The following is a 12,025-nucleotide window of genomic DNA, read 5'->3' on the forward strand; positions in this document are numbered from 1 at the left end:
CATCAAGAAGCTGAGAGGGGACCTAAGAAATAAACAAGCAAATTCTGGATGTGCTAAGAACAGGACTCTCACACTCTTGGTGTAATTCATCTTGTCCAGGGCTTCTGACTTACCAGCTTCTTTATGTCTATGAAACCCCCCTTATCCAATAAAACACTAGTATAAATTTCCCATGAAGTTTTCCCTTGCTCCAATCAGAATTATCCTTTGAATTCTATACGGGTATTTGTGATGCAGTCTGTCTTCCAGAGATTGGTTGAAACTAGGCAGCGGATTTCTTCCCTTTTGCTTTTAAAGGAATACATTCTTCCTTTTTTCAGGATTGCCCAGACATTCCTCAAGGCCAAACCCTTGGCCAGAGCAGCTCCTTCTGAGCCCTCAATTCTGGGCTAATGTATCATTCCTTTAACAACTCTTTTCCAGACCCACAGTTTTCTCTTCAGAGTTTAATTGGTTATGATTGACTAAATAATTTCACGACAATGACCCTTTACCAAGTCGAATCTAATCTTCATCAGAGCAGGATAAAGGGAGCTTGCTTACTTTTGTTCTCAGCATGCACCACCTGCCTTGAGCTAGGGAGGTCTGCAATCGTCCTGGAAGAAATGAAGACATTCTAAAGAGGAGCTCTTGTGCCCCTCCTTCAGACTATTATTGAACAGTAGTTCCCAAGGAATTGGAACTTCCTCTGGTATTTCATGCTGGAAGAAGGAAAAGGATGAAGCCTGGTGCCAGCCAGAGAAGGCACTTGTCTCCCAGGAAGAGTTTTCATACCGTTCTGTAACGTTATGAGATCACGTTGCAGCAGTCGGTGGAACTATGACCAAGATGAACAGAACTACACCTTGGCCAAGACTACTTAGCAGTTAGTCACAGCTCTTGCTGTCCATTTAACCCAAAGCTCGTGTCAGCACTACATGATGAACTTGAGTCGGTGACCATAGTTTCCACATTGAACAACTCGTCTACTCTTCACTGCATCTGATTCCAGTTGGTCCACTGATAACAGGGAGCCAAGCCAAATATGTTAGTGTTACTGGAGATTGTGACTGCCCCTTCATGATGGCATCACCTTATGCTACTGAAGAAATCAGGGTCTCTTCTTGGGGTTCTTGGTCTTGTTTACAAATGATTTCAGAATGGACTCAAAAGGAAGCTCAAAGACAATCTTACTAGTTTAAGAGAAAAACTTCATATTATGGTGATATTTTAATTGTGCTGAAGTGTGATTTTATTTGTATGTTAATAAATAAAGTTTGCCTGGAGATCAGAGGTCATTAGCTAGCCAGGAACAGAATTCAGATGGTGGTAGCCCACACCCTTAATCCAATCATGTGGCAGGCAGAGTCTCTGTGTTGTCAAGGACACAGCCAAACGTGGTGACCCTTGAGTCTTTAATTCCAGTACCAACCATAGAGATCAGGGGATCTGTATAGGCAGGCAGTGACGAGGAAGTCACGTGGCTGGGCTTAGAGCCAATGAGAAGGCAGTACAGGAAAGCAATAAAACACAAGACACACAGGAAGAAGGTCTTTCTCTCGGGGGAAGGACGACAGCGAGTGGTAAGCTAAAGGGAGCTGTGGCTCTTGTTCTGATCTCTCAGGCTTTAATTCTGTATTTGGCTCTGTGTTTCTTATTTAATAAGACAAATTTAGAAATTTGTCTACACCATATCAAACAAGCTCTAAATCCCTGCATCTGCCTGTAAGAGCAAGATGCAGAAGAGGAAGAGAGGAAGTTAGACCCTTTGCACTAAGCCCATTTGGAGGTCAGCCGTATGATGAACAAGCAACTACACAGCACGAGGGAAAGCTTTAGAGAAAGGGTAAGGAAGCCCAAATTGCCTGAAAAAGGCATACTTAGATTCAGGCCAACATCCAAAAGAGTGAGCAGGGAAGAAAAGTCACACAATTTGAGTTAGGACTCAGGAAGAGCAGCAGACCTAACAGAACTTCTCTACAGCACGAAGGTGTTGCCCTAGGGAGTGGGGAATCTGAGAAGGAAAAGTACATTATCTCACTCAAGGCATAATTATTCCTCCTACCTCTGGAGAGTGGTCTATTGTGAGCCCACCTTTCTGGTGAGTGGTACCTTGGCCACTTGGTTTGCTGGCCCAACTGGATTAACTTATGACAGGGGAGACAATGACATGTCTCTGCCTAGAAGTAGATTCTGTTTTCCAGCCTATGGGGGTACCAGCTTTCCCTTAATGGACCTTCAAATCTATTCAGCTATTAGACCTTCCTAACAACTCTGGCAGCAGGCATTCAGTTTTAAAATTTTAAATATATGTGTATTTGAAGAAATGAATAAATCTATACCTCCAAGAGAATACACTTGAGAACATTTTTATGGGAAATCAAGAGTAGAGATTGAAATGTGTTTGTAAATTTATCTCCTAAAAAATTGTGTCTAAGAGGGCTGCATAGAGAGCTCAGTGATTAAGAACACTGGCTGCTCTGCTAGAGGACCTGAGTTCAATTCCTAGCACCTACACGTCCACTCATAAACATCCGTCATTCCAATATCAGATGATCCAACAACCTCTTCTGGTCTTTGCTGGAACCAGCCACATAAGTGCTGAACAGACATACAAGCAGGCAAAACACCCATACACGTAAACTAAAATTTAAAGGACTTAAAAATTTAACATTGTGTCTAAGGATGAGTCCACTTGATTCTCTATCAGGGACAACAAACACATGTCACTGTGAAGTCATCTGCTCAATCCTGTCCCAGGGAAACATCTCTAACAGAGACTAAAACTCCATCTCTTGTTGTCGCCAGCTCTTCTGTCTGTAGCACACTGTCTGTTTGTTAGATGGTGGGGATGTCATACAGCTGGTAAACCCACAGATGAAGTGGGGTGGTGGTAGGGGACTTTGAGTCAGTGAAGGCTTTCTCGCCTCAGGAAGGGCTTAACTCAGAACTTAGGGATCTAACTCAGAATCTCACAGTCACAGAAAAATTTCAGAGTCAGTAGCTTCACATATCATCTGGAGATTCTGAAGAATGAAGTTAATGGATTACAGGGGGTGAGTTTTGGAAAGAAGCTTACTTACGGGGAACATAAGGAAAAGAAAGGAGGCAGAGGTCCTGTGTTGCTGGAGCTGAACCCAGGAAGTGGAATACCATCGAGCTGCTAATCTTGGGGGATTTTGTAGGACTAATGGCAGACACTAGGGTGAGGCTTGAGAGGAGGTATCCAGTCTAGTTGGCTCACCCATGTTGTGTCTCCTCTCAGCTTTAGACATATCTTACATTCAGCTTCCAGGCACGGGTGCTCACTTAGGAAAATAAATAAGCAACCAGGAACCAGAACTCCCCTCCCCCTGGTATTCCTAGGCCCTGGTAAGGACAGAACTGCAGACAGGACCAAAGATATTTTCAACTTTCAGTCAAGGAAAAGAATGCCCCTGAAACTGTTTGACAAGTTTCTCTCCCGCTCTTCCCACCTTTAATGACACACACCATATATGAAGCCACCTGCCATCGCTAGCCTTTGCACAGATATTCGCCTTGACCACAGCTCCCACAAGAATCTATCACCAACCACCTTGACAGCTGAGAGAACTGTCACCATGAGAGGGCAGCAGAGGGACTGAGGCAGAGCCAGCCCTTCCCAGGAGGCACACAAGAGCTGCTGGAGACAGTGAAGGGGGTCTGTCCTCACAAGGAATAATCATGAAGCCTATAGATAAGGAAAATTGAAGGGAATCTGCGGGTGTGCGGAAACTGCAACTAAAGTTCAGGTACAAATAGGGACATATCAAACTCTAAGATCTTTAAGGGCAAGAAGTGACCCTCATTCAACCAAATGGCCAGTAGTACACAGAAATGTAGAAATACTCACATTGGTTTTAAAGGGCCTATCCCCAATCACTCCCAGTGGGGGCTGCCAAGGACCTCAGTTCAGAATCACCACGAAGTTTACAGAGTCTGAACCCATTGTCTCTCCCAGTTCTAGGCGGCCATTGCCCCCAGTAAGTGTATCCTATGCATGTACCCTAGTCTTAAACAGAAATTTATTTGCCTGTGATTGTTTCCTGTCTAGTAGGTACTCTGACTTTTTGTGGAGTTAGAATGGTTTCAGGTTCAGAGAGAGAAAAATTAATCCAGAATTTTGTCAACTTTGGCTAACTAGAGTGTTTGCTTCTGTAGGAAGTGTTTAATAAAGTACAGAAAAATTAATACTAGGTGAATAAGGGATAGTGTGCTAATTTTTCTTGCACATAGGAAGAAACATGAGAAACCTTTGGCACTGACATTTTTCTAACTATTCAATGAAATGTGTTATTGTGTCCTTACAGAGGTGAGTTGTCACCCATTGTTTATAGCAATCTATGACTTAGAAAGTCTGCTGGAATCTGAGCTAATGATCCTTAATTCAAATTCTATTGCCTAATGTTCACTGAGTGAAACATGATTTTACTTTATTTAATATCCTAGAGTATTTTTCCCTATTATCTTTTTTAAAGAAGATTTATTTTTATTTCATGGCTTTGGGTGGTTTTGCCTGCATGTATGTCTGTGTGCCATGTGCATGTGCCATGAAGGCAAAAAGCAGGTGCCAGATCATCTGGGCTGGAGTTACAGACAATTGTTAGACACAATGTGGGGGCTGGAGATCCAACCTGGGGCCTCTGCAAAAGCAACAAGAGCTCTCTATTGTTCTTAATGGCAAAGAGTGTAATAAAAATTTATCAAGTCTTCAGTTAAACAAAATAAAAGGAGCTTTGAAATAAATATCCATGTACTGTTTGTCAAATATGAAATGATTAAGGTTAAGAAACAGAAACAGGATTTTGAGAGAAACCATAAAAATCACAGAATATGTGAGAAGCCAAGGCATTAGTTATGTTAAAGCTAAGGCATGGCCAATGGACACTAAATTTAAAAAATTAATCAAATGATAGTTTTGATCCTGGAAGCATGGAACCAGCATTCATGCAGATGGCGGTCTGCATAGCTGAGACAGGGCTACTGTTTTAATCAGAACTGCAGGAGTAAATTAGAACCACAAAGAGATCAAATAATGACCCCATCTGTTATGTCTTGAATACGAAGTGTCACTCACAGCTCATCATGGTGAGAACATCCAGCTGTTAGCACTATGTGAGAGATTCTAGAAACATTGGAAAATGGGGCCTTGCTGGAGGAGTGGGTCTTTGCAGATGTGCCTTTGAAGGTTCCAACAGCTCCTCAGCCACGTTCTACCACTGTGCTCCCTGCCCTCCAAAGGAAAATGACTCTTTTCTGCCTAGTGGAAAAGAATAAGAAATGCATGAACAAAAAGAGAGCAAGTTGGCAAGGCAACTTCTTTTTGAAAAGGGGGTGCAACAGATCCCAAACTGGACAAGGAAGCTAAAAACTCTATCCAAACTGGATGCTGTCTTTTACCTCTGAGGCAGATGAGGACTGAGTCTGAATTGTTAGCAAGAAATCCACTTCACACTCTAGCATGACTGACCAATCAGCACAAAGAAGAGAGGAGAACTTAAGAAAATGGGGGCCTTTATAGGGCTAATTCTTCTCAATTTAAAAAAAAAAAAAAACATTTCTCACATGTCACACCTTTGCACTGACGTGATGTTCTGCCCAAACACATAGGGTTGAGCAACCTCAACTAAAACTTCTGAAACATTAAGCCAAAATCAATCCTTCCTCCTTCATATGTGTGCCAAACAAGAATGTTACCACAGCAATAAGAAAGCCACATAACTCGGAAAGTTAGTACCAGAAAAGTGAGGCCATTGCTCTAACAAACTGTACAGTTCTTAACTACTTGTGGGAGGAACTTGAAGGAGTGTTGAGAAGCTGACTAGAGAAATCCAGAATGTTGCTGGCAGACCTTAATGGGCAATTCTGGTGGGAGCATACTGTGTCAGAATTCCTACAGGACTGGAGATGGTGAAGGTCATGAGATTTCAGGTGGGAAAGGGGGCTGTACTGGGAACTAGAGTAGAGGCCATTCATGTTACATTTTAATAAAGAATTTGCCTACATTTTTGTCATGTTCTAAGACTGACAATAAGGCTGGATTCAAAACTAATAGGCTAAATAATTTGATACAGGAAATTTCAAGATAGCATAGCATTTAGGTTACACCATAATTATTCAGAAAAGGAGCATGTTGTAGACAAAAGAGGCTATGCTTATTAAAAGATTAGTGTCCCTAAAAAAAGCCAAGGGGTGAGAGAGGTGGCTCATGGGAAATAGTGCTTACTGTTCTTCCAGGGGGACCTCAGTTCCATTCCCAGAGACCATGTTAGGTAGTTCCCAATCATCTGTAACTCAAGCTCCAGGGATCTGTCGCCTGGACTCACATGTACATACATATTATAATTAAAAAAATTATAAAAATAAATCTTTTTTTGTTTTTTTTTTTTTTTTAGAAAGAGATGAGCACTTTGTACTAGGATAGTTGAAAGAATGCCTTGCTAGCACTACAGAAATCAAACAGATCCCATCCACTGTCCACTCCAGTATGCAGAATTATAAATTCATTTTAAAGAGATGCCCTCTTCACACACAATCTCCTATCAATCTGCTTTCCTGGGTCCAGTCTCCCAGCTCAAAAGCAGCTGGAGCCCTGATCCAAGGAAGCCTGGACACTGCTCAAGTGGACAGTAGCACTTGACAATGTTCACATGGTTTGGGTTTTACAGACACGCAGCATGCAAGATCTACACAGTCACAGAGGCTTCACCAAGAGTCCAGAGGAAGGCCCGGGAGAGCAGATCATTACACGGTCTATCAGAATTCTAGCAGGCAGTCACTGAGGGGGTGATGTGCTCAACTGTGAGGGTGAAGGCCGTGCTGCAACAGAAAGCTCCAGAGTGTTAGAGGTTCCGGGAACGTACAAGGACTGCTGAGGAAAACCATAGGCAAGGAGTGACCCATACCAAGAGATAAGCCTATGGGATTCATGTGACGATGCCATACAGGTGAAGTTAACTCAACTATTTGAGATCAGGATCATGCCACTACGTGTCCTAGATGTCAGAAAGGGAGCTAAAGAATTGAACATTTTCCTAACATTTGCTGAGTTGACATCTTGCTTTACTCCTAGTTCTTGTTTCTATGCCCCCTTTCCATGGAAAAGAAATGTCTGGTATGTGCCACTGTATTGGAAAAATCAAACTTGCCTTTGGATTTCACACTGGTTCACACTTGAGTCTTAGAGAAAAATTGGACATTTGAATAATGCTGAAGCTGTTAACATTATATGGACTCTCAGAGACAGACTAGATCTATTTTTTCAATGTGGCATAGCCATTAACCTTTGAAGGTCAGACTAGGAATATTGTGATTCTAATACAAAATGTTCCCCAACAGGGTCTTGCAGGTGGGGTCTAGCTGGAGTCATAGTCACTGGGAGAATGCTTTGAAGGTTGTACCAGGTCCTCAGTCCCCTTTGTCTCTGCCCTTCCTCCTTCACTGCTTTAGAGAGATCTCTTCTGCCACACACTCACACTGCCATGAGGTTTGACAAGCCACCATGGCCTGAAGCCTGTGAAAACACTTTTATCCTTTCCTGTTACCCCTAGTGTTTTGACAAAGCAATGAAAAAACACAAAGCAAACAAAAACCCTTATGCACCACCTGCTCTGGCTGATCTACCTACCTACCCACCTTCCCTACCTGAAGGGACCTGGTCTTACACAGCTGAGAGTGGTTGTTAAATTGCTTCTATACACCTGCTAGTCACATCTTAACTTGCAGCCTGAAGTCTACCAAACTGGAAGTATATGAGGGAAAATACACATGCATGGGAGGTCAAGCTAGAAGACATGAGGATGAGCCAAAGCCAATGCCAGCTCCCACTGCTTTCTACCCCATTGATATAAATGTCCTCCAAGTGAATCTGGTCCTTCTCAACACAGCCCAGGAATCACTGATGTTGATATAAGATGCAAAGGAAGGTGGAGAGGTTGCAGGCACAGATGATGCACCATGTACTAGGTGAGTCAACAAACCAACACAGTGTCTACAAGCTGCAAGTAGCTGCTACTTCAATTCAGTCTTACACAGCACACACACAAACATCTCCTGTGCCCTACTTTTCTTTTTCTGGAAATTTTGGAAAGGAATTCTTGGAAACATAGTTTAGTCTAATCAGACAGAAGACACATAAAGTCACGAATCCTGCCAATAAGTCATTGAGTCTGCTGTAAGAATCAGAGTAATGCTTCTGAGCAATGTACAACCCTATGACTCTCAGAAGACATGATCGTCCAGATTCGTTTACTTAAAGAGTTAAAACTCCAAATTAAAATGGCATCCCAGCTAGGGAGAATGATATGGAAACAGAACACCACACTCCTACCATCACTCCCCATGTATATGTTTCACTTCAAATAACACTACTTTCTTGTCACCTAGTATAATTTAGATGAAGTCCATCATCCTGTGCCATGTTAGTGCCTGGTGTGGCTTTTTATGACCATACAGAGTAACAACTACCATGCTGGTCATACAAGAACCTGAAGGAAACAAAAAAGTCAATAGCGAAGGCAGTGAGTTTTAAAAATCAAATTCAACCGAATTTGAAACTCCACCTGCATCTTTCAAGAAGATTGTTGATGATTATTTATTGTTTTGAAAGAAAGCCTTTTAAACCCCAGGGATGGTATATTTCTTTTTAGTTTTAAAATGAGAACTTAGCTGGCGCCCAACGTTCATGTTACGAATTCATGAAAAAGCTGTTTGCCTGTGGCCTTGTGAGCCCCAGCTCAGGCCCAAGCTACACTCAGTCGGTTGTGGTGGCACACGCCAGTAGGATTTGCTGAAGGAGACAGAGGCAGGAAGATCCCAAGTTTGAGGCCGGCCTAGGAGGTTTGGGAGAAGCTTTGGCCTAGACTGAGCCACAAACAGTGGTGGGACCATGGAAGCAGTGGCTACTGCTCCACGTTGCCAGCTCCTTCTCATCATGTTGGTGACTGCGGTGATGCTGCTACCTGGGACGAAGAGTTTACTGCTGCTGGTTCAGAGAAGAATTGCCAGGACCATCGTGTTACAAGAAAGCATCAACAAAGGTCAGTTTGGAAAAGTTTGGCAAGACAAATGGTGGGGAGAAACTGTTGTGAAGATTTTCTGTTCTAGGGAAGAATGTTCATGGTTCCGAGAGACAGACATTTATCAGACTGTGATTGCTCCAAACCACAGAGGAAAAAAAAAAAAATCTGCAGGAAACCATGACCATGCCTAACAGTGACTTTGAAATCTTCAAAAAGATGACAGGATCCTACAATGATGATTCCACATGGACTATGATAAAGCCATTAAGCTGATTAACACCATGGAAAAATCGACTTTGGACTACAAACTGGTCAGAACAATTTCAAGAGGACTAGTTGAGATGATCCAGCCTGACAGACTACTCAAACAAGGACTTGAAACAAGCCCTGAACTTTCCTATTATGCAGAGACTGGACAATCGATAACAAGACTTGATGATTAACCCAAAAATTTTCTTTTCAAGATTCCCTAAAGATATCTTCACCCCTAGAAAGCAAAAAGAAAAAGAGAATAAGATATGAGATAGATCACTGAATCTACTCTGAGAACAAAGGTAAAGAAATAATAGGATAAATAGGTAGATCATTGAATCTACACTGAAGAAAAAGGGGAAGATATAAAAATGACAAAAGGTAGACTACTGAATGTATTATGAAAAGAAAAAAGAGAATATGGATATGATAAGATAAAAAGGGAGATTATGGAATCTACTTTTAAAAAGGAACTACTTGTTTTAAATAAGATAAGTAATGAAATTTTTGGTCTGAGTTTATCAGATGTTACTGGACTGGACATTGTTAATATATATAATGGAGTTTTTTTATCTGAATCTGTCAAATGTTAATGGACTAGACATCATTAATGTAATTTTTGGCTGTATATATTGTATATACTTATTGGATAGTTTTTTCTTGTATTAGTTATAAGCTTTTTTTAATTTTAGACAAAAAGAGAGGAGATGTGGTGGTATTGTGTTCTCCAAAATATTGTGTACTCTAATAAATTTATCTGGGGTCAGAGAACAGACAGCCACTAGATACAAAGGCTAGAAAATGGTGGCACTCACACCTTTAATCCTAGCATTCCAGAGATAGAAATCCCTCTGGATCTCTGTGAGTTCAAGGCCACATTGGAAATAGCCAAGCATGGTGACACGCCTTTAATCCCAGAAAGCCAGCCTTTAATCCCAGGGAGTGGTGGTAGAAAGCAAAAAGATATGTAAGGCGTGAGGACCAGAAACTAGAAGCATTTGGCTGGTTAAGCAGTTGGCTGGTTAAGAATTTAGCTGGTTAAGCATTCAGGCTTTTGAGCAGTAATTCAGCTGAGACCCATTCCAGATGAGGACTCAGAGGCCTCCAGTCTGAGGAGACAAGACCAGTTGAGGATCCGGCGAGGTGAGATAGCTGTGGCTTGTTCTGTCTCTCTGATCTACCAGCATGGACCCCAATAACTCACCTCGGGTTTGATTTTATTAATAAGAACTTTAAGATTCCTGCTACACTTAGCCTTCCAGTGAATCCCTGAACAGCATTTTAAAGAAAAATGCTGGATTGAACAGGCTGTGTATTTCTAGAGGAGCATTTGTTCCTAATCAAGAGCCTCATGTATCTCCTCGTGGCCAAGACAGGTAAAAAGAGGTAATAGAGAGGAGTAGTACTAAATAAGAGTCAGGTGACCCCTTTACATAGAGGCCAAACAAGCATTTTCATCAGGGACTTAACTTGCTCCCTCATGACTTTGGAAAAGTATATAAATTAAACCTTCTGGGCATGCAGGTTATAAACTCATCATATAGTGAATTTAGCAGTTTATGAAAATGCTAAGTCATGGTTGGCTCTGTACTTATTTCAATCTAAGGATTTAAATGTCAATATTAAAGAAGCAGGGCATAGTGGTGCATGATGTAACTAGCACTGTGGGAGGGTGGGGGCTGAAGCAAGAGCATCAAGAGCTCAAGACCACCTCCATCTATGTAAGGAGTTTGAAGCCAGCCATAAAGTAAATGATATCACAGGTAACTGATGCCCATTGATAATAAAAAAGTAACATATGAGACTATGGGAAATACTTGGGTGGCCACTTGGGTTCACACTTTTTCTGGATTCCCTACTGTCTCCAGTGTGTTGTGGCAGGTTAAATGATGCCAGTGATACCCAGATCGTCATCTGTAGAAATGCTGAGTTGCTACCTTACGTGGTAAAGGGGACTTTGCAGATAAGATGAAGAATCTAAGATGGAGAAGTTTTCCTAGATTTAGGAATTGGCCACAGTCACAAAGAACCTGAGCAGAGAAAGTCAAGGAGGTCAAAGGAAGTCGGGGGAGATGTGACTTAGAAGTAGAACCTTACAGTGATATGCAAATGGACCCATGAACCAATGAGCATAGTAAGCCTAGAAAAGTCAGGAAAGATGGAAACATGTTATCTTTTGATGTTTCTAAATGAAATAAACCTTGATTTTCTATTTCTCGCTTACAGAACTGAAAGGGAACAAATTTGTCCTGTTTATAAGCCATTAAATGTCCGGCAATTTCTTAGAGCAGTGATGGGGCACCATGTTGCTACTCTTGTGTCTTCAATCTCACTAAGTGGCTAGAGGCAGAAAATTCAGTGTCTGTGACCAGTTTCCCGATGTGTGCATGTGTGTGGGTGCGTGTGTGTGTGTGTGTGTGTGTGTGTGTGTGTGTGTGTGTGTTTTAAATCCCAACTATCTTAGATTGTTTCTTATTGACCAGAACAATCGGTTTAACAAGGTTATACATTCCCCATTATCTTGTTGACAGTCTAGGTCTGTGTAAAATTTCTTAGTTTACTAAAAGCTATAAGAAAGTCACAAACTGTCCAACATCCTGAAATTTCTAACAAGTCTTCAAGGACTCAATCTTCAATTGGAAATCTGACTCAAGATTTGAAGGTGTAATTTGTCACAGTCATGGTCATCTTGACAAGTAGGAATGGGCAAATTCTGTTTCTCATTGCTTGTCTATTGATGCAATCCCACAATT

Source organism: Peromyscus leucopus, chromosome 4 (genome assembly GCF_004664715.2).
Source record: "Peromyscus leucopus breed LL Stock chromosome 4, UCI_PerLeu_2.1, whole genome shotgun sequence".
In the NCBI taxonomy this organism is placed as follows: Eukaryota; Metazoa; Chordata; class Mammalia; order Rodentia; family Cricetidae; genus Peromyscus; species Peromyscus leucopus.